We start from the raw sequence: 23558 nt of genomic DNA, 5'->3' as shown, positions 1-23558 counted from the left end.
TGAAGAGCTGTTCAAAGTTCCCTATTAAGTATGTTCATGTGGCCAAATGCTTGCTTTAACATGTTTACATATATCATTTCAATAACACCTTATCACTTGAAATTATATTAGAATATTAATGCCCTTTAGTTAAAGGTAAAATGATAACTCAGTTACAGAAAATATAAATAGTGGAAAAGTCATAAAGAAGGAACACTATAAACAAATATTTTGGAATTAGAAAACTTAGTATGATGTAATGTATGATAATCAAAGAAAGATGGAAGGAAATTCTCCTTTATTTATTTCTTTTAAAAATTCTCCTTTATTAATTACTTCTTTCCTGAAAAAATATATTGAAAATGTTAATACATAAAGTGACAGAGTAGCAATACTGATAAAATAAAAGGCAGAAGTGAGAGAGAATTAAAGAAGATAGCATTAGGGAAACCAGGAGAGAGAAAAGCAAACAGCATATATACTTATATGCATAGCCCAATGACAGAGAGAATAGGGTAGTGAAGACCTCTGGGCGCTGAGTCGGGGCTGGGAGGAGGAGGGTAAAGTAGGCAATGGGAAATAGATAGCTGTAATACTGACAACAATAAAACAAACAAAGAATTGGGTAAAATAAATTTTATTTTATTTTAGTTATTTCATGACTGCTATGGCCAGTGTGGCCCAGTAGTTTGAGTGTGCGCCTGCACACCAAAGCATTGAGGGTTCGATTCCTGGTCAAGGGCATGTACCTGGGTTGCAAGTTTGATCCCTAGCCCCACTGAGTCTCTTTCACAGCGATGAGCAATGCCTCCCTCTCTCTCTCTCTCTCTCTCTCTCTCCCTCCCTCCCTCTCAAAAAATTAATGGAATAAATATCCTTGGGTGAGGATTAACAACAACAACAACAAAAAAGAGTCATGACTGATTTCTAAATAATACTACCTTACACAGTGTGGAAAATTTGCAAAATTTACCAAAAAATCTAAAAACAAATAGCACGACAGCATCTCTTATTCTAGCAATATTAATTTTCATTGTCAATGTACAATTTTTCCAATTTTTTATTTTACATGTAAGCCTTATCTTTACCTTTCAGAGGACACTTTCAACAGTATGTGGATATAGGCTTCTTCATTTCCTAAGAGCAGTTATAACAATTGTAGCTAAAAGAGAGGTTCCTTCAGGTCACTCCTTACCTACATTCAATTTTTCTTGAGTACCATCAGAGGTAAAAACTTAAATATACATCTCTTTCCTAAGAAATTTAGATATTTATTTTTTAATATAAATCCTATTTTTATCATATTAGTTTTGATTCTGGTTTTTTGAACTTAAACATTATCAAAGGTATATTAGGGTATATATATATATGTAAATGTATGTTTATATGTCCATATTTATGTATGAGAGAGAGACAGAGTATCTCCTCTTTCTGTTCCTCTTGAGAATCCTGTGACCATGGGTTTCTGTTTTCCTGATACATTTGATGGATTGGAGTATATTTTCCTGTAAGTTGTTTTGTTTTTTTTGTAATTACTGAATGGATTTTTTAAAATATGATAAAATCTTTTAAGATACATATTTTTAAGTTCTAATGCTAAACCAAACATCTAAATTTACAATCATTTCATACACTTGGCATAGGTCTAATCTCAAGTTTAAACATAAAGTAGATGATTATTTTCAACTTCCTTTAGGAGTTGTAATAATCCTCAGCAACACACAAAATCTTTTTAACTTCAGAGATGTTGAAGTTTAGCAGTACCAATTGACATAGTACCTCTTTTACAATGTTAGGGATGTGAGAATGTTCTGTAGGCTCTTAAGTGTGTGAACAATGACATGATCATGCTCCGATTACACATATGTAAACTATCTCTTCTGCCCTTGAAAGGAGAAAACAGATGATTAGCCTCCAACTATGCGATATTATAAGCATTACTTTTAAGCTAAAAATAATTGAAAAGAGGATATATTAAATATGTAAAAATATTTAAATTGAATACCTTTTTTAGGTCAGAATAAATACATTGCATGTATATAACACAAAAAAATTGATTAAATCACTATTAAAGTCTTTTTGACTTTAGGTCTCATACAACAATTCAGAAAAGTCCTCATTCTGACTTTTTAAATGATTATTTAGAAATATTTTTCAATACTTTTTCTAAAAGAGAGTTTTTAGAAAATAGAGTATCTCTACATCCTCTTCACAGCAGCCATCTGTGTAAGAATTACAGGGCGAGCACACATAGATTATAGTTGTGAGCTCACAAAGCCTGGCGTTGATTCTTGTGTTATTAATTATTTTCTTGCTTTCCACAGGAGTAACTGTAAGCCTACTTTTGCCCTGACCCTGTATGTTGTTTAGTAGGGTAACATAATGTTAGATTTAGCAATTTTGACTGGTTCTCTTGCTATTCATTGTGCTATTTGAGTTTTACAGTCAGTTACAAAACACTGTCTAAAATCTTTGTAGAAGGTCACTCAAGTGGTTAAACTTAGTAATACTACAGACTTTACTCAAAGTGACTATATGTAATGGGAGTAAAATTTTTTATCAATTTTAACCTAATTTTTCTATGTAGTTATAGAAACAATGTCTTTACTCAAACACAGCAGCTTCATTTTAGCATTTAAAAAAATTAAGTAATAGTGTAATAATAAAAATAAAGTAAAAAAATAAATATAAAACATAAAAGGGAAAAATTCAAGTTCCCTACCATACTGTAGTGTCAGACCATTCTTTAATAAATACGTTTTTGAATAGTATACAAAATTTGACAGAAGTACTATTTTTCAATCAGCTAAAAACCAGAGATGCAAAAGAAAGAATGAATAATAGTCTTGTACTTGGGTAAATAAATATGCATACAATTATAAATTTATGCCAAAGCTTACATTTTTCCATTTTTATATGTTTAATTTACATTTATTTTCTGAAAAAATGTTTTTATGGATGGATGACATGTATAAACTTTATTATTAATATATGAGGTGTTTTCCTTTTTCTATACTTAATCAGGAAAGAAGCCAGGATTATTAGTCAATAGTGATGTGTTCATGCTCTCATACTTTTATAATGTTCACATATCATGTAACCTTTGTGGCAAGCAAGTTAAGTATCATATTATAGCAAGAGCTTCAATTGATGGCCATAACTCACATGGCAGTCCATTAGTCTCAGATAAAGCTTACAATAGCAGACATGATTATTAAAACAGTTCAGGAATATATGATGAGGGCATTATTCAGTCATGTAGTATACGTAATCATAAAAGATATGCCACAATTTATTACAGTTAGATCAGCACCAACAAAATCATTTCCCTTCAGATATAAACCTAACTCATCTTTTTAAGTAGAGTCTCATGAAGACAAGCGTCACTGAGATTAAAACAGACCAAGGAAAACAGAAAAGATGACATGGATATTCACTGCTGCTTATGTAAGCTATAATTTAGGGCCAGCAAAAAACCACAGAATTTTATTCTCTTTTCTCCTATGAAAAAGATGCCAAACATCATAGAAGCTGGCTTTGATTCATTTGCAGGTGCAAAGAGTTGAATGCGAGTAGTCATGGTGATTGAATAAATAAAAAAGCAATGTGAAAAAAGTATACCTGTGAGATTTTAAATTTTACAACAGCCAAAATATGCTATAATATTTTAAAGAGAAGTTTTAAATCTGAATTTAGGACACAAAATATTACATGCAAAATTATTTGATTTTACAAAGTAATAGTTTATATTTTGGGGTAATATCCATGCAAAGCCTTTTATTTTTCTAAAGCCATGAGCTTTTTTATGTACTTTAATAGCGCATTTTCTGGGAAGCACTTAAATCTATGAGCAACATTTATTTTCTAAGTAATAGCTAAGGAATGATGATAGATATTCAAATATTTTCTCCAGAGTGAGCTTATAGACAGTGATTAAAATAAAATGACTGATTTTATGGAAATTTATTTTTACAATTATTTCATTGAGCCAGGTTTATAGAAATCTGTTTATTACCAAATATAAACACATCTAAATTTAAATGACTCTTTGAGTTTTGTTTCAATTATAGTCAACCTAATTGCCAGAAAATATAATATCTACATTTTTCTAAATAGTTTACTTTAAAATGTGAGTTTTTCTTGCTATCTGACATGTTTTTAAACTTTCTCTAACACCAGGGAATTTATCATGGGATACAAACTTATTTATTATTGTTTAAAATTAATAATTCAATATTAAATGTGCCAATCATTAAAAGTTTAGATAAGAGAATCCTACCATATACTAAGCAAATGTTTGCAAACAGAGAAGTTTGCAGTTATGCATGGATAACTTTATCATTCATTTAGCTTTACATTTACCTCTTTTAATCCAAAAATCTGTGGAAAAAAAAAGAAAAGCAAAACAGTATTACGAGAAGAATAACATAGGCAATAATAATACTAAATCGCATAATTTTTTATTCTTAATTTTATCAAGGTTTTTATGTAAGCTGAGGTTCTGGCATCCTTTCATTCAATATGCCCTCTGTAGCAAGGATTGTGATTGCAAAGGTCCTCATGCTGAAACCTCTGCAGAGAGATTTTGACCTGTCAGTATAAAATCTGCCCTTGCCTGTGGAGTAGCACCCCACAGAGTCAGGAGGCTTTCCAAGGCCAAGTATCTGTTGAGCATAAAGTGTGAAGCTGCTTACTTATTTCTCAACTTTCACAATCAAAGACTGTTGCATAACTGGAAGCCCCAAGATTATGTAGTCCATGCATATTGCAGTGTCATCAAATATTAAAGCCTTATGTTGTGGCCACTAGGAGTTAAATGAAATGAATTCCATTTCCCAAGTTTGCTCTTTACTTTCTCTTGAAAGTTTTGACACAGTCCCCAAAGCATTGGTACCTTCAGGGGGGTCTACAACGTTTTTCATGTACCAAATTTTAAACCAATTGAGAATGACACTAAATTAATATATGTGCAAGAGGTACATTTTAAATTATGACATGGACATTTTAGCCCAGCTGGTGTGGCTCATTGGTTGAGCTTCGACCTATGAACCAGGAGGTCATGGTTCCACTCACCATCAGGGCACATGACCATAAGGGGCGTGCATAAGCAGACGATCAATGATTCTCTCTCATCATTGATGTTTCTGTTTCTCTCTCCTTCCCTCTTCCTCTCTGAAATCAATAAAAACATTTTTTAAAAAGTGACATGGACATTTTAAAATAATGTTTCTTTTAGGTAATATAAATAAAACGATGGTAATGAATGCATAGCATGGAGTATAATAAAATGGTAATGGAATAAATATCCTATCTAATAAAAGAAAAAAGGGTAATTAACCATACCTCTGCTACGCTTCCCATTGGCTAATCAGCGAGATATGCAAATTAACTACCAACAAAGATGGCAGCCAGCAGCCACACAGCTGAAGCGAGCAGGAGGCTTGCTTGCTCTAGTGATGGAGGAAGCCAAGATTCCCCGCCTGCCGCGGCCTGCTCTAAGCTACGAAAGCAACAGCTCCAAAAGCAACAAAGTTTCAATTATAGAAGCTAAACAAACCCCAGATACCTGCTTTCAGCCAGCCACAGCCTCAGAGCTGGGAGCACCAGTGAAGGCAACAGAGTTTCAATTATAGAAGGTAAATAAATCCCAGAATAAAAAAAAAAGAGAGAAAAAAAGGAGAGGCTGGGAGCTTCAGTCACCCACCAGCCTGAAAACGGCCCTCAGCCCCTCACCCAGGCTGGCCAGGCACCCCAGTGGGGACCCCTCACCCAAAGGGGGTATGACCAGCTGCAAACAGCCATCAGCCCCTCATCCAGGCTGGCCAGGCACCCAAGCGGGACCCCCACCCTGATCTGGGACACCCTTCAGGGCAAACCAGCCGGCCCCCACACGTGCACCAGGCCTCTATCCTATATAGTAAAAGGGTAATATGCAAACTGACCCTAACAGCAGAAAGACTGGGGATGACTGGTCACTATGACACACACTGACCACCAGGGGGAAGACGCTCAATGCAGGAGCTGCCCTCTGGTGGTCAGTGCGCCCCCACATCGGGGAGCTCTGTTCAGCCACAAGCCAGGCTGATGGCTGCCAGTACAGCAGTGGTAGTGGGAGCCTCTCCTGCCTCCTCAGGAGCACTAAGGATGTCCAACTGCAGCTTAGGTCTGCTCCCCACTGGCAAGTGGACATCCCCCGAGGGCTGCCGGACTGCCAGAGGGATGTCTGACTGCCAGCTTAGGCACAATGCCCCGGGGAGCAGGCCTAAGCCAGCAGGTGGTCATCTCCCAAGGGGTCCCAGATTGCGAGAGGGCACAGGCCGGGCTGAGGGACCTCCCCCCTGAGTGCACAAATTTTTGTGCACCAGGCCTCTAGTTAATATAATAAGAAAATACAAACAGTAGTAGAATTAAAATACAGATCCTCATATTTAACAGATGTGGAGAGAAGCGAGTTAACTATTAGTTTTTGTTAGGAGAAATGTGGTCAATTCAGTTGAAAATACATTAAGAGCCTTTCTCTATATTAGTTGCTGATTTATGCACTATATTCATCAACTGCTTATTAATTATCTACTATGGTCCAAGTACTACAATAGATGCATTGTAAAAAATTAAAACTGACACTTTTTGAAGATGTTTATAAGTCTACTGTAAAAAGAGAATTATTAAGGGATTATTATAATATAACTAGAGGCCTGTTGCATGAAGAGATTCATGCAATAGGCCTTCCCTTCTCCTGGCTGCAGGCACAGGTTTTCCTCTGGCACCCGGGACCCAGGCCTTCACTCCAGCCAGAGCCGCCTTTAGTCTTCCGTCTTTGCTGCTCTGACTTGCTTTCAGTCTTCCCTCAGCCACTTGGAGCCTACCTATGCAAATTAACCAGCATCTTTGTTGGTGGTTAATTTGCATATCATGCTGATTAGCCAATGGGAGGCATAGCGAAGGTATGGTCAATTACCATGTTTGTCTATTATTAGACAGGATAATAACTGCTATATTAGAGTGCTATTATGGAAACATACAATGACCTTTGCATACACTAAAAATGAGAGATGGCCCTGGCTAGTTGAGCTAAGTGGATAGAGCATCGGTCTGCAGACTGAAAGGGTCCCCGGTTCAGTTCTGGTCCAGGGCAAGTAACTTGGTTGCAGGCTCCTCCCCAGCCTGGGCCCTGGTCTGGTTGAGTGCAGGAGACAATCAATTGACGTGTTTGTCTCATATGGATATTTCTTTCTGTCTTTCCCTCTCTCTTCCATTCGCTGGAAAAATATCCTCAGGAGAGGATTAAAAAAAATGAGATATGTCCTTGAGGGTGATATTTTGCTAAGATAAGTCTTAAAGGGAGAGTGCCCTCATGTGAGAGAAACAGCTCATTCCTATTCATTATTTATTCTCCACATAGTGTACATCAAGCATACTTTGTCATTTTGCTTTCTCATTTTCTCAACCCCATGTATTTTGTTATGAGAAAGTTATGGCTTTATTAAATTTAGTTTGTTATGGTTTATTTTGTGTGTTTATGCATGCCCAGTGGTGAATGTTTTGCTGCTTAGAGTACTTAAATGTAATGTTTAAATTGAATTATTGTTCTCTGATTGGCAAGCATTAGTCTATTTAATATTAAAGATATTATTTGTTTTAAAATACCTTTTAATAAACTAAAAATACTTTTATGCTCTTAATAGCCTCTGAAAGTCTTAATTCAATACAAATTTGGACCTGCCCACCTGATAACCTCATCTTTATTAAATGATATATTTTAAAAATATTGTTGTAGTCAGATGATCTGGAAGACAGCTCTGTCTAATATTTAGCACAGGGACGGGCAGAACTTCACTCAGGCCATAGAATTAAAGATTAGTGTTCTATATTTAGTCTCTTTTAACTGATTTTTTAAATATCCACTCACTTCAAAATTTTATATTCCTTATAGATTATGCCAAGATTTTCTATTTTATTTTCAAAGCTTTATATTTAATAGTAGTAATTATTATGAAATTATCATCACCCAAGGATATGTTTATTGATTTTAGAGAGAGAGGAAAGGAGAGACAGAAAGAGAGACATTGATGTGGGAGATAAACATTGATTCATTGCTTCCCCTACATGCACTGAACAGGAATCACACCTGAAACCTAGGTATATGCCCTGACTGAAATCAAACCCACAACCTTTTGGTGCATGAAAGAATGCTCCAACAAAGTAAGCCAAGTTATCAATTTTTAATATCCAATTTTTATTATATTTTTTAACTTTCTAGTTTATCTAATTGGTTTAAGCTAATTTTTACCCTTTCCATTTTCATCATTATATCTTTTGGTCCAGCTTGCCAATCTATTTATCTGAGACACAGTGAAGAAGATGCAAGTTTTAGGAAGTGATCAGGGATATAGTTGTGCCTTAATCAAAGATTAGTTCTTATATTCCTTAATGGTTGGTCATGAATTAGCTTTTTAGTTCATATCATGTACCATATACACTTAAGAAAGCATTACATCATGAACTCAAAGATCTTTCCATTGAGGAATTCAGTAGAAAATCAGTTGTTTCACAGTTAAAACGTTTTCTATATATGTCAAATATACTCTAGTGGCAATCAGATAATTAGCCAAGATGTTACCTACTGGCAATTCAAATGATTTTTTTCCCTATATGAGAAGATCCATGAAAAAATCCATGATCTCTACCCTAGACAAAAAAAAGTTCTATAAATAATTGATTAAATAAATGAGTCCATAATAACATTTGTATAGAAGTTAAGATTTTTGGGGGTGGATAATATAGAAAAATACAATATAATTTTGAAATATTAAATAAATTTTAATTTAAAATAACATTAATTAAACAATAGGAATTCCTGGCCTATCTATTAAAATTTAGTGGAAGATATAACATAGCATCTGTAACCAAATTATCAGAATTCTTGTCATACACTGAATCAAATCCACCTTCTTGTAGTTACTATTTCTTCATAATTTTCAGAAGGAATTTTTCTCACCTTTTGTTATTGATAATGAGAACTAAGTGGAAGTTGTTTAGATCTAATTTTATTCTCATGTCATTTCTAAGTTTTATTCTCAAGTGTTGCATAAACAAAAAGATTCCATCACCACTTACAATACAAATGTAAGTATCATTAACTAGCCCAGTTGTGTTGAAAACTTAGATTTTCATTAAAAAAGGAAACATCTGCTGTTTTACAACTATACATCTCTGTTAAGAGGAAATGTTTTAATTGTTTTTAAAATATATTTTATTGATTTTTCACAGAGAAGAAGGGAGAGAGATAGAGAGTTAGAAACATCGATGAGAGAGAAACATCGATCAGCTGCCTCCTGCACGTCTCCCACTGGGGATGTGCAAGCAACCCAAGTACATGCCCTTGACCGGAATCGAACCCGGGACCTCTCAGTCCACAGGCCGACACTCTATCCACTGAGCCAAACCGGTCTCGGCAAGAGGAAATGTCTTATATCAGGGATGTGTTTGGTTGAAGACTTAAAAGATTAGAGAGAAATCGTTGTAATTAGTACTTTACCCAACAGGTAATAATGCTGACTCCAAATGATGAAGACTGCTCTGTTTTATTTTTCTTTTCTTTTCTTTTTTTGTTCTCCTTCTGGCAGTAATCACCAGCTTTGTTATAAGCACCTAGTCTGGATTTATATTTTTGCAGACTTTTTTTTCTCTCCAGGGTTATGAAAAAAAAGAGAGAAGTACTTAGAAGATCCAAAAGAGAACAATTGTAAAACTATAAGGAAGGTAAGTGGTGACAGAAGACAGTATTGGCTAGGGAGAAAATAGAAAAGTTGTTGGATCAACTGGCCTGAGGAAATAGAGGAGAAGTAGAAAGTAATGAAACCCAGTGTAATAAGCATAAAAGAAGTAGAAGTTTTATAAAAAGAAAAGCTATTTTCAAGATACTGCCTTAGGGTTGCGGGTAGATAAGAAATAGGCTATAAGAAATAGACATTCTCAGAAGAGAACCTGCTGGCATTTAAGAGCAGGAGAGAGAGAGTTTATCAATCATGGAATGACTGGAGTTTCAGAGGACACAGTGGGAAAATCTGAAAGAGAGAAAAAGGCATTAATTTAAGTCATTAGAGAGAAAGCGTAAAGCATTATGTGTCTATAGATAATTAATCCATATGTAGCTAATGTTATCATTTTAGGCATAAAATAAGAGGAATTGAATAACCCTCATGGTGGACATTATTGACTGATGAGTGTTTATATATTATATCATACTGGTCTCCAGTGTCACTGAATGCTGAGAACTAAGTAAATGTCCTCCCAATAGGTCTAGTGACTATGATGTGGTCAGGGTAAATTATTACACCCGGTGTCCGAGAACAAATAGTGTGGTTTATCTGGCACTGTTCTTTTCCCATAAAGCCCTTGAGATAGGCACAATGATGGGCAGAGAAGCCTGGGTTGGCACCTCAGGATTTTCAACTTGTGCCAGTTATATCACCATTTGTGTCTGCTTTACTATGCTGTGCACTGCTTGAGTTCTTTGCACTCTTGTAATTTCCAAGAACCGACTTTATTCTTCCAAAATGTATTAGGATGGTGATATGTACTCAAAGTATTCCTGCCAGGTATATTCTCTACTTTTAAGAAATTTGAATTTGGGAAAAAACACACTCTTATTTATATGCTCCTTTACTTGCCATATTATAAGGAGGAAATGAGAAAACAAAGTGAGTCGGGGCAAAGATGACCCCTCTTGCTTGGTTAAGCAACCAAACTTGTGTAACAAAAACATATTTACCTAATTTAGTTTAAGTAATTATATTGATATAGGATACTTATAGATCGTTTATATATCTGGACTAAATTTGACAGTATTATGGTCTCTGGGTCCTCGAAATGCCCATTGATTTACAGAATTACTTCTAAAGATATTAACAGCAGAACTAGAGAAGACATTGTAAAATCTTCTATGTTTAAATGAAAAGAGATTATTTCACTATTTGTTGATATCCTAAGGATACTTATATAAGGAGAATGTATAAAAAATGTCTCTTCTAATCATAACCTAAAATGAAGGTTACCAAAGAAAAATTCTGGAAAACTTTATTAATGGCACCTAGTTGTTTGATTACTGCATTGATGACCTATCATTGACTATTGCCAGTCCAAAAGTGATTCTTTCAGAATATCTGGGAATTTAATTTCCATACTGACACATTTTTTTCCTAAACCTGTTGTGAAGTGATGAGATCCTTAACATAAAATGTAAATGTATATATCTTCTACTTTGTCAGTAAAATTTAGCTGCACACATAACTTTAAATGATTGTCTTTTTTTTTTTAATAGACTATATGAGACTCAACCCTGTTTATCTCTCATATGTTTAGGCTAAAGTCAGACTTACCCATATCTCAAATTAGTGCTTTAAAAGGATCCTTTAATACTCTCTAGGTCCATTAAGAGAGCATTAAGAGATCTTTTTGAAGTGGAATGGGGGGTGGTCAATGTGAAAAATAAACAAAGGGGACATTTGTAATACTTTCAACACTAAGATAAATTTAAAAAACAAACAAACAAGGATCTTTTAAGAAGCCATAAAAAAAAAAAAAGATTAAGATAAGAGAGAAACAACATAATACCATTTTTTTTTTCTGGCTTTCTCATTTCATTCACCTTTCCATTGTAAACCTAAAATTTGCTTTATTGGCCCTATAATTCCTGTGCTTAGAATCATTCCCCTACCACCAATTACAATATCATTACCTTTAGGGTAGTACTTTTGAAAGAGAATCATGGCCCATTAGTAGGGTTGTTGAATCAATTTAAGGGTCATAAATGAATAAAACAGAATTAAAAATATGAGTGCATCAACCACATTAAGGATAAGTATTATTTCATAAACTTATTAAGTTATTATTATGAGTGTCTATGTGTATATGCACATATATGTGTGCCTCTGTATTTATACTTCTTTGTAATGTAAGCTGTTTTTATAAAAGTGGTTCATGTTAAAAACATTTAAATATAATATGCAAGATAACAGATACTCATTTGTGCAAGACCTGATTTTTACAAAACCATGACCATGTTTTGGGTACTACCACTCACCTCTACTGGAAAGAATTTACTACACTACTAGTGGCCTGGTGCATGAAATTCATGCACAGGTAGGGTCCCTCCACCTGGCTGGTGATCAGGGCCAGTCAGGGCCATCTCGCCCAGTCTTGATCAGGGCCAATTGGGGCCAGTGGCTGGGGAGGAACAATAGGAGGGACCGCGGGAGGGCTCCAGGGCATGTCCAGCCCCATCTCACCCAGTCCTGATTGGCCAGAAACCAGCAGCAAGCTAACCTACCGGTCAGAGCATTTGCCCCCAGTGGTCAGTGCACATCATAGCGACTGGTCGGTTGACCACTAAGTTGGACACTTAGCATATTTTACTTTTATATAGAGAGTTGTAACTCAAGGTGTGGAATACTCAGCATGCACTTTCTCTCCAGCACCTGGTCTTGGAGACCTCATGTCCTTCCAAGGCTCTGCTCACCCTCTTCAGCTGCCACATGAAGTAAATTGCATTGTGTGAGTGGAAACCCTTTGCAGGCTCCACGGGTGTGTCTTTACTTTGCTGCAGTCCCAGTTACCCCAACATAAGGAGAGGCACCCTCATTATCAGGTAACACCATGTGGTAAGACCCCTGCTCAACCTACTGCAGTGGTTTTAAATAGGCCATGGGTCACCCTAGATGGTTTGGCTCAGTGGATAGAGCCATGGCCTACGGACTGAAGGGTCCTGGGTTTGATTCCGGTCAAGGGCACATTCCTGGGTTGTGGGCTCAATCCCCAGTAGGGCGCATGCAAGAGGCAGCAGATCAATTCTCTCTCATCATTGATGTCTCTATCTCCCTCTCCCTCTGCCTTTCTCTCTGAAATCAATAAAAATATATTAACAAAAATAAAAATAAAAGGCCATGAATCAAACATTGCTGCTCTCTATCCATCTAATCCTCCCTCACCCTCTTTTGTCTTCACCCCCGACCCGCCCCCCCCCCCCCCACACACACACACACACACTCTGCTGGGGTCTGTAAAATGGGGTCAGGATTTCTACTTCAACCAAGGGCAATGCTTCTGCACAGCCCTCCTTCCCCGCCCATCTCTGTCCCCAGTACTGTGAGGTCTCTCCCTCCCTCCCCTCCATCTAGCTTGGTGGGTCCTGCTCTGCCCTTTCCTTCTGCGACCTCCTATTTGCAGCCTCCCCCTTTCTCCTCCGGGGGCAGAGCTCCCAAAGGCTGTGTTGGGCTGGTGAGGCAGTGGGGGCAAGGCAGTGCAGGTGGGGCCTCAGAGGAGAGCTGTGGTGATGTGTCATGGGGAGGAGGAAGGAGGGACGTGGAGCCTGTCCTGTGGGAGAGGCATTGGGCTCCTCGGCTGCCCCCACCAAGCAGCTTTTCTAGGGCCCTACACAGCTGTCACCCTCTGCCCCTGGCTGCCTCCTCTTCCTTTCAAATTTTGGACTCAGTTTCTCTGACCTAGCCCCCTCCCCCTCTCTGCTGTGTCCCTGGGAGCCCGAGGCCACCAGTTGGCCTCAGGAAGGCACTCCTGGCCATCCCCCTATAATGAGGTTATCCACTCTCCTTGAGTAGTTAGTGAAACTTAACAAATAAAAAGAAGCAGCTCTGAAGATTATAAATTGTTCACTGAGAATGCCACAGGCTGCGGAGGGCTGAGCAGTCCACAGCTCTCAGATCACCCATAGCAGCCTCCGTGCCACCCATGCTCACCAGTGCCCTCCTGGCTCCTGCCTCCACCCGGGGCTCAGGCCAGACCCTGGGAGCTTCCTGCTGGCTCTCACCTCAATCCTCACTTCCCAGTCCAGCCCACCAGTGCTCACAGCAAACTAACTTATCAGTTGGAGCATCTGCCTCCTGGTGGACAGTGCACATCATAGCAACTAATAGAGTGGTCAAACTCCCAGTGGAACTCCTGGTTGAGGGGACAATTTGCATATTAGGCTTTTATTATATAGGATTTTGTACCATGTTATAGCATACAATTCCATGGTAACTTTATTTATTTATTTACATCCTATATTTCTTTGATGAGCTGTATTACTTTTATAGAACAGAATCATTTGTTAATCCATCTTCACTACCACTAATTTGAATTGTCTGGCATATAATAGAGACTTAGTCTACTTGAATAATTGTATAAACCAGTATATAATTTATTGAAGCATGTTCAATTTTAAATAATTTAATACTTCTTTAAGTAGATGAAATTCATAACTTAAGGCCAAATAAAATGTCATAGTTATAACCCAGTGATGGCGAACCTGTGACACGAGTGTTAGAGGTGACATGCGAACTCATTTTTTGGTTGATTTTTCTTTGTTAAATGGCATTTAAATGTATAAAATAAATATCAAAAATATAAGTCTTTGTTGTCCTATGGTTGCAAATATCAAAAAATTTCTATATGTGACATGGCACCAGAGTTAAGTTAGGGTTTTTCAAAATGCTGACATGCCAAGCTCAAAAGGTTCGCCATCACTGTTATAAGCTAAGCTTTATTTACGTTTGGACATAGAATACACATTTGCTGGTACAGCCATACCAAGAGACATTCCTGAATAATTAGATGTTTTCACTTGATTAAAGCAGACTAGTATGGCTCAGTGGTTGAGCATTGACCTATGAACCTGGACTTCAAGGTTCAACTCTCAGTCAAGGCACATGCTTGATCCCCAGTGTGGGGTCTGCAGGAGGCAGTCGATTAATGATTCTCTCTCATCGTAAATGTTTATATTTCTTCCTCCCTCTCCCTTCCTCTCTGAAATCATCATCTAAAAATATCATCAACAAATCAACAAAGGACAAGTGCTGGCAAGGATGCGGAGAAAAAGAAACCCTCATGCACTGCTGATGGGAATGCAGACTGGTGCAGCCACTGTGGAAAACAGTATGGTGTTTCCTCAAAAAACTAAAAATGGAACTCCCATTTGACCCTGTGATCCCAATTCTAGGAATATATCCCAAGAAAACAGAAATACCAATCAGAAAGGATATATGCACCCCTACGTTCATAGCAGCTATTTACAATAGCTAAGATTTGGAAACAGCCTAAATGCTCATCAGCAATTGAGTGGATTAGAAAACTGTGGTACATCTACAGGATGGAATACTATGCTGCTGTAAAAAAAGAAGGAATTCTTACCATTTGCAACAGCATGGGTGGAACTAGAGAGCATTATGTTAAGTGAAATAAGCCAGTGAGTGAAAGATAAATACCACATGATGTCACTCGTTTGTGGAATATAAAGAACATTATAAACTGATGAACAAAAATAGATACAGAGGCAAAGAAGCATCGAACAGACTGTCAAACTACAGCGGGAAAGCAGGGGAGTGTTGTGGGGGAGGGTAAGAGATCAATTGAAGGATTTGTATGCATGCATATAAGCATAACCAATGACACAAGATACTGGAAGCGGGTGGTGAGGGCTTGTGTCAGGGGGTGGAGGGGTAGGGGAGGCTTGGGGAGGTTAATGGGGGGAAAAAGGAGAAAAATGTACTACTATTTGTAATACTTTGAGCAATAAAAAAAGAAAGCATAGAAAAATAGGTGAAACAATATTAATAGCAATCACCTGAAATCTTGCCACCCCCAATGAAACTATACAATGAAGAAAGTACTCATTTGAAATGCAGATATAACATGTTTCACAGTATCTAGAAAATGATTTAGATGCACTGAAGAAGTCTTTATAATATCATGGTTAATATTTGCTCATGTTAAGAACCTGCTAACACGGAAGTCAGATGATAACACTAGTAAAGCTGGTTGCCTAGGTACCCCCACACTTATTCAGCTCTAAGGCCAACCAGCAATTCGTTTTGTGAACAGAGAAATAATGACTTTTCTTTTGACATTCCTAAAACAACTTTTATTTGAGCGCCTTCATGGATGCTTTCTTTATTTCCTACCACTAAAAGATAATTGTAATATATTTATAAAATAAATATAAAGATAAGATGAAGTCTTATTGGAAATTAGGTTAAATCAATTCACTGTTATTGCTGTGCCCATCTCTTTCTAGCACACCCAAATCCACACAGTAACATTACTTCTAATAATTACTGATGGAATCATTATATTTTATAATAGAAAATAGGGCAATCTAAAATAATAATATTATTTTGTTGTGAACAAATATCGTTTAAAATATACACAAAATCAATAAATATTTTCTCTCTAGTACACTATTCATATGAAAGACTATTTTTCAAAGAATGCCAAGTGAGTGCATGCCTATTGTTTTGTAATGTCTTATATATAATGTACAACTTATACTTTAAAAATATTGAGAAAAAGTAATTGCCTTTTAAAAATAATTATTTAACTAAATTTTGCAAAAAAATACATCGTTTATTATTTCATTGCCTATAAAAATAAATTATGTGTATTGTTCATACATATAATTGTAAAACTGGTTATATTTTTATTACTAACATTTTATTAATGGTAAAAAGCAAAGATCCACTAAAACAATTTCAGAGCTGTAATAAAGAAGTCATAATCAGGAAAAAATACTTTTATTATTTAATCTGGTTAGAAAATATCTTCACACAATTAAAATTTATACTCATAATATTGTCTAGATAATTGAAAATAACTCTGTACCAAGAAAAGATAGTACTTGAATGTGAAGTAAAATGGTTCCTTTTAGAGCCACCTTGTTCTATCTTTCTATTTCTAAAACTAAAATGCCCTTCTAGCCCAGTCCCGCCCCATCAGCCACCTTCTAATTAATTTCCTTTCAATGTGCACTAATCCATGCCCCAGGGCACTAGTATACTTCGGAATAAAGTAAATAAAAGATATAGAGAACCTATATATGGAAAACTACAAACCATTATTAAAAGAGATTGTAAAAGACATGTTGGAATGGAAGTTATTCAATGTTCCTGGATTGGAAGAATCAACATAGTTAAAATGGCCATATTATCCAAAGCTATATGCAGATTTAATTCAATCCCCATCAAAATCCCATGAGATTTTTTTCTTTTTTAAAATATTTTTTATTAATTTCAGAGAGGAAAGGAAAGGTAGAGAAAGACAGAAACATCAATGATGAGAGAGAACCATTGATTGGCTGCCTCCTGCACGTCTCCCACTGGGGATCGAGCCTGCAACCTGGGCATGTGCCCTTGACTAGAATCGAACCCAGGACCCCTCAGTCCCCAGGCTGATGCTCTATCCACTGAGCTAAACCAGCTGGGGTTGACATTTTTTTTAAAAATTAGAACAAATATCATCAGATTTGTATGGAAATACAAAAGACCCCGAATAGCCAAAGTAATGCTGACAAAAAAAAAAGAAGAAAGAAAGAAAGAAAGAAAGGTAGGAAGGAAGAAAGAAGCCAGAGGTATTACACTTCCTGGATTCAAATTATACTAGAAAATGACAATAATTTAAACAATATTCTACTGGCAGAAAAAAAAAATAGACACACATAGACAATTGGAACAGAATCAAGTGCCCATAAATAAGCCTATGGGGGAAAAAATTTTTTTTGTCAAAGCAGCCAATATCATACAATAAAGAAAAGAAAGCTTTTTCAATAAATGATTCTGGGAAAATTGGAAAGCCTCATACAAAAGAATGAGACTGCTGTTTTTTCTCATATATAACACAAAGGATAAAATTTAGTTACTCACAAAAACAAATGGTTGTAATTCTACAGAGATGAGATTAGTAAGGGCTCTTAAATAGGAGTCACCATACATACATTTTAAACAAGGCTTTGCCATATTCAACTTCAATATTGTACATTAATTATAACATACCTGTGTCCCAGCCTTATTGTCTGTATTTACACTAATAAATATGCTTTGTTTTATATAACCCACTAGAGGCCCGGTGCATGAATTCGTGCACCAGTGGGGTCCTTTGGCCTGGCCTGCAGGATTGGGCCAAAGCCAGCTCTCTGACATCCCCTAAGGGGTCCTGGATTGCAACAGGGCACAGGTCAGGCTGAGGGACCCCACCGGTGCACAATCAGGACCAGAGAGGGACTTAGGAGGTTGACCAGCCAGGGAGGGACGACAGGAGGGTTCCAGGGCATGTACAGCCCATGTAGCTCAGTCCCCATCAGCCATACCCCAGCAGCAAACTAACCTATTGGTTGAAGCATCTGCCTCCTGGTGGTCAGTGCATGTCATAGCAAGCAGTTGAGAGGGCTTAGCATATTATTAGCATATTATGCTTTGATTGGTTGAATGGACAACTGGATGACTGGACACTGAGCATATTAGGCTTTTATTATTTAGGATTATGTTATTGTAAGGATTAAGTGAAGTGATATAGTATATATTCAAACTGCCTTGTGAAGTATAACATATTACAAAATCATTGAGAAAAAGATTTTATGATTTATTCAAGGTACAGATATTAATGAGGAGATTAGAGGTTTAATTTCTTCCCTCTCTATTTCTGGCCTCATAAATAATTTCTTCATAGAGTATTTTACAGTTTTTCTTTTAATCATAAATGGATGATGAGCATATCAAATAGGTATTTCATTGATTAATTCTATCATATAGTTGTTTTCCTATTAATATCCTGAGTTTCATTAACTTTTCTAATTAAAGCAACCTTTTAATACCGAGTCTATGTGATAAAGTTAAAAGAACCATGATGGGTTACCTTAATACTTTTCTGAATTTAGATTGTTAATATTTTTTTTAGGAAGTTGACCTGTGTAATTATAAATTAATAAGATTATAAATTAATATGATTGAAGTTTATTTTTCTTTACTTATTATTATTACCAAATAATATGAATTTAAGTTCTTTCCTCTCTATTTATGACCTCATAGATCATTTCTTTTTCTTTTTGAAAATACATTTTTATTGATTTTAGAGAGGAAGGGAGAGGGAGAGGGAGAGATAGAAACATCAGTGATGAGAGAAAATCATTTATTAGCTGCCTCCTGCATGCTCCCCACTGGGGATCGAGCCCATAGCCTGGGCATGTGCCTCGACTGGGAAATGAACCATGACCTCCTGGTTCATAAGTCGATGCTCAACTGAGCCATGCTAGCTAGGCTATTTGTTTACTTTTTTGCCTATTTTACACTGTAGTTTTTTAGTAATTGTGGACATAGTGTCCCTTTTCTAACTTTATACCTCTCCTTCAATATTGTGTTGATTATTCCGAATCTTTTGCTTCTCTTTATAAACTTTAGGATGTTTGTTAATATCTACAAAATAATTTTCTAGCTTTTGTTTGTTCATACATTGCAACTACAGACTAAGTTGGGAAGAACTAAACTGATATTTTGACAATATTAAGTCTTATCCGTGAACATGGATTATCTCTCCATTTATTTAATGCTATGTTGATTTCCTTGAACAGAGTTTTGGAGTTTTCCTCATATAGATCTTACACAAAAAGAGTGTACAAAAAGTAGATTTGCAATTATTTGCATGGGAAATAATACAATAATAAATAATTGTAGAAGAATAAACTCTGTTTTACATACAACTGTAAACCTACTTTTTTCATACTCTATATTTTGTTATATTTATACCTAAGTATTTCTTTGGAAGATGGTAATAGAAAAGTACTGTGTTTTCTATTTTTAATTCCATTTGTCCATTCTTGTATATAGAAAAGTGTTTGGCTTTTGCATATTAACCTTGTATCCTACAACCTTGCAATAACTGCTTATTAGTTCCAGGAGATATTTTTATGATTTAAAAAAAAAAATTAAGGAAAAACTAAGATGGCGGCATAGGTAAATACCGGGAAATTGCTGCCTCCCACAACAACTTCAAAAATACAACGAAAAGACAAAACGGACATCATCCAGAACTACAGGAAGGCTGGCTGAGTGGAAATTCTACAACTAGAAGGAAAGAAAAGCACATTGAGAGCCAGAGGAGCTGCAGAAATAAAGTGCAGAGGTATGGAGGCTTGTGCGTGCGGAAAAGGGCTGGCACCTGAGGACGTGGCTGTCTTTTTGAATCGGGAGGGAGTCACAAGCTCCCGACTGCTCTGAACTCTGGTTCCAGGAAGTCTCTGGGGACCCAGGACTCATATGGGGAGAAACTGGACTGTCTGGCAGCAGGCAGAACTCTGAACTTGAGGGCGGCTTTCCCTCAGAGGTGCTTGCAGCAATTATCAGGACACTGAGACGCGCAGCCCCTTAGGGCAGGGCTGAGGATCTGCCATAGCTGCTTGCTCCGCCCTTTGATTCCCTGAGACCCTGCCCCACCCAGGCTGCAGCAGAAGCTTTTGCATATGAATGCCCTGGCCCTTTGCAACCTGAAAATTACCTAACAAATTGCAGCTGGGCCAGACAGACCCAGAACTTCCAAGAGAAGGCCCAAGGCCCCACAGTAGCTTGCATTGCTTCACAGCTGGGCCTCATCAGGGCACCTCCAAACTCCAAAAAAGGAAGGGGAATCTGCAGTTCTCTTCATAGCTCCTGCTGGGTGACCTCAGGCAGCCGCTAAATTAGCACCTCCTTAGATCCAAGAACCAGTGTACACAGTTGTCAGAGGGGGACCATCCGGATTACAACTCCTCAGATCCATAAGGGACACACTCAGGGGGCAGAGTCAGTGAGCACCAAAGCCCCACTGAAGCGAGTCTTGCCCCAGAAAAGTGTCTTCAGCACAGAAGTTCTCCCACTGCAGACACAGCTGATTCTCACTGCCAACTGGCCTGGAGGTCAATTCCTCCCAGTGATCCTACAACAATCAAGGCATAACTACAACAAGACTGCGCACAAAGCCCACAAGGGGGTGCACCAAGTGTGTCCACCTCAGGTAACTGGGGAGGCTGAGCCACTGGGCCCTACAGGACACCTAGCACACAAAACCACTCTACCAACACAGGGAAGCATAAAAAATGTGGAGACAAAGAAACAGGTCACAAATGACAGAAATGGAGGAAAGCAAACGACTGGATATAGAGTTTCTTCTAGAAACCTCTAAGAAATATAGTGAGACCCTCAAGGATATGAAAAAGGACTAATTAGAAATTAAGCATACACTGTCTGAAATAAAGAATAATATACAGACTCCCAACAGCAGACTAGAGGATCGCAAGAATCAAGTCAAAGATTTGAAATACAAAGAAGCAAAAAACACCCAACCAGAAAAGCAAAAGGAAAAAAGTATACAAAAATATGAAGATAGTGCAAGGAGCCTCTGGGACAACTTCAAGCGTACCAACATCCGAATTATGGGGGTACCAGAAGAAGAGAGAGAGCAAGATATTGAAAACCTATTTGAAGAAATAATGACAGAAAACTTCCCCTACCTAGTGAAAGAAATAGACTTACAAGTCCAGGAAGTGCAGAGAACCCCAAACAAAAGGAACCCAAAGAGGACCACACCAAGACACATCATAATTAAAATGCCAAGGGCAAAAGACAAAGAGAGAATCTTAAAAGCAGCAAGAGAAAGACAGTCAGTTACCTACAAGGGAGTACCTGTACAATTGTCAGCTGATTTCTCAACAGAAACCATGCAGGCCAGAAGAGAGTGGCAAGAAATATTCAAAGTGATGAATAGCAAGAACCTACAACCAAGATTACTTTATCCAGCAAAGCTATCATTCAGAATAGAAGGTCAGAGAAAGAGCTTCACAGATAAGAAAAAGCTAAAGGAGTTCATCACCACCAAACCAGCATTATATGAAATGCCGAAAGGCATTCTTTAAGAGGAAGAAGAAAAAGGAACTCTTACCATTTGCCACAGCATGGATGGAACTGGAGAGCGGATAAATACCACATGATCTCACTCATTTGTGGAATATAATGAACAACCTAACCTGATGAACAAGGACTGATCCAGAGACAGAGAGGCATTGATTGGACTGTCGGGCCTTGGAGGGAAGGTAGGGGAGGGTGGGGGTAAGGGGGAAAGATTAACCAAAGGACTTATATTCAAGCATATAGGCCTAACCAATGGACACAGACAACGGGGGGTGAGGGCATGAGCGGGGTGAGGGGGAGGGGGAGGGAGTAACATGGGGATAAGGACACATATGTAATATCTTAATCAATAAAAAATATATTAAAAAAATTTAATAAATTAAGTTAAAAAACTGTGGTACATCTACACAATGGAATACTATGCTGCTATGAAAAAGAAAGAACTTTTACCATTTGCAACAGCATGGATGGACCTGGAGAGCATTATGCTAAGTGAAACAAGCCAGTTAGAGAAAGATAAATATCTCATGATCTCACTCATTTGTGGACTATAATGAACAACATAAACTGATGAACAAAAATAGATCCAGAGACAGAGATACACCGAACAGACCTTCAAACCTCAGAGGGGAGGTGGGAGGGGGGAATGGAAAGGGGAGTAAGAGATCAACCAAAGGACTTGCATGCATACATATTAGTATAACCATTGGACATGGGCACTGGGGGGGTGGGGGCTTGTCCTGAGGAGGTGGGAGTGGCTTGAGAGGTGTGGATGGGGGAAAAAGGAGACATATGTAATACTTTAAAAAAGAAAAAAAAATGGCCGAAACCGGTTTGGCTCAGTGGATAGAGCATCGGCCTGCGGACTGAAAGGTCCCAGGTTCGATTCCGGTCAAGGGCATGTACCTGGGTTGCGGGCACATCCCCGGTGGGGGATGTGCAGGAGGCGGCTGGTCGATGTTTCTCTCTCATCGATGTTTCTGACTCTCTATCTCTCTCCCTTCCTCTCTGTAAAAAATCAATAAAATATATTAAAAAAAAAAAAAGAAAAAAAATGTTTAAATAAAAATAAAAAGAATAAATGTGAAAAAAATTCTACATGGACAGTCATGTCATCCACAAACAGTTTTATTTTCCTCAATATGTGCATATTTTATTTATTTTTCTTGTTTTATTTCAGTAGAACATACTATATAAATAGCCAGTATTCTGTTGAAAATGTATGGTGAAAGGGGACATTTTTGCCTCATTCCCAATCTTAGCTAGAATGCTTCTAGTTTCTCATAATTAGGTATTATGTCAGCTGTAGGTTTTATGTAAATGTTTTTGTCAAGTTAATGAGGTTCCCAGCTACTAGTAGTTTGCTGCAAATTTTATTCTCAATATTTATTTTATATTTTTATTTTTTATCATGAATGAGTGTTGGGTTTTCTCAAATACTTTTTCTGCATCTATTGACATAATCATTGATCTAAAAAAATGTTTTTAGCCTGTTGATGTAATGGATTACATTGATTTTGTTTTTATGTTAAATCAGCCTTGCACATGTGGTAACTCCACTTGGTCCGGGTGTATATTTCCTTTTACATATTATTTTTTCAATTCACAAACATTTTGTGGAAAAATTTTACGTTTATATTCATGAGAGATATTGGTCTGTGGTTGTTGCTTTTTTTAACAATATTTTTATCTGGATTTAGTATTAAGATAATGTTGACCTCATAGAATGAGTTAGAAAGTATTACCTATATGTCTGTCTTCTGGAAGACATTGTAGAAAATTGGTGTAGTTTCTTTCTTAATATTTGATACAATTCACCAGTGAACCCATTTGAACCTGCTACTTTCTATATGAAAACTTACAATTATTGATTCAATA

This window comes from Myotis myotis, unplaced genomic scaffold, assembly GCF_014108235.1.
Source record: "Myotis myotis isolate mMyoMyo1 unplaced genomic scaffold, mMyoMyo1.p scaffold_m19_p_3, whole genome shotgun sequence".
NCBI lineage: Eukaryota > Metazoa > Chordata > Mammalia > Chiroptera > Vespertilionidae > Myotis > Myotis myotis.
The sequence above is the reverse complement of the archived record's forward strand: the minus strand, read 5'-3'. Positions refer to the sequence as shown.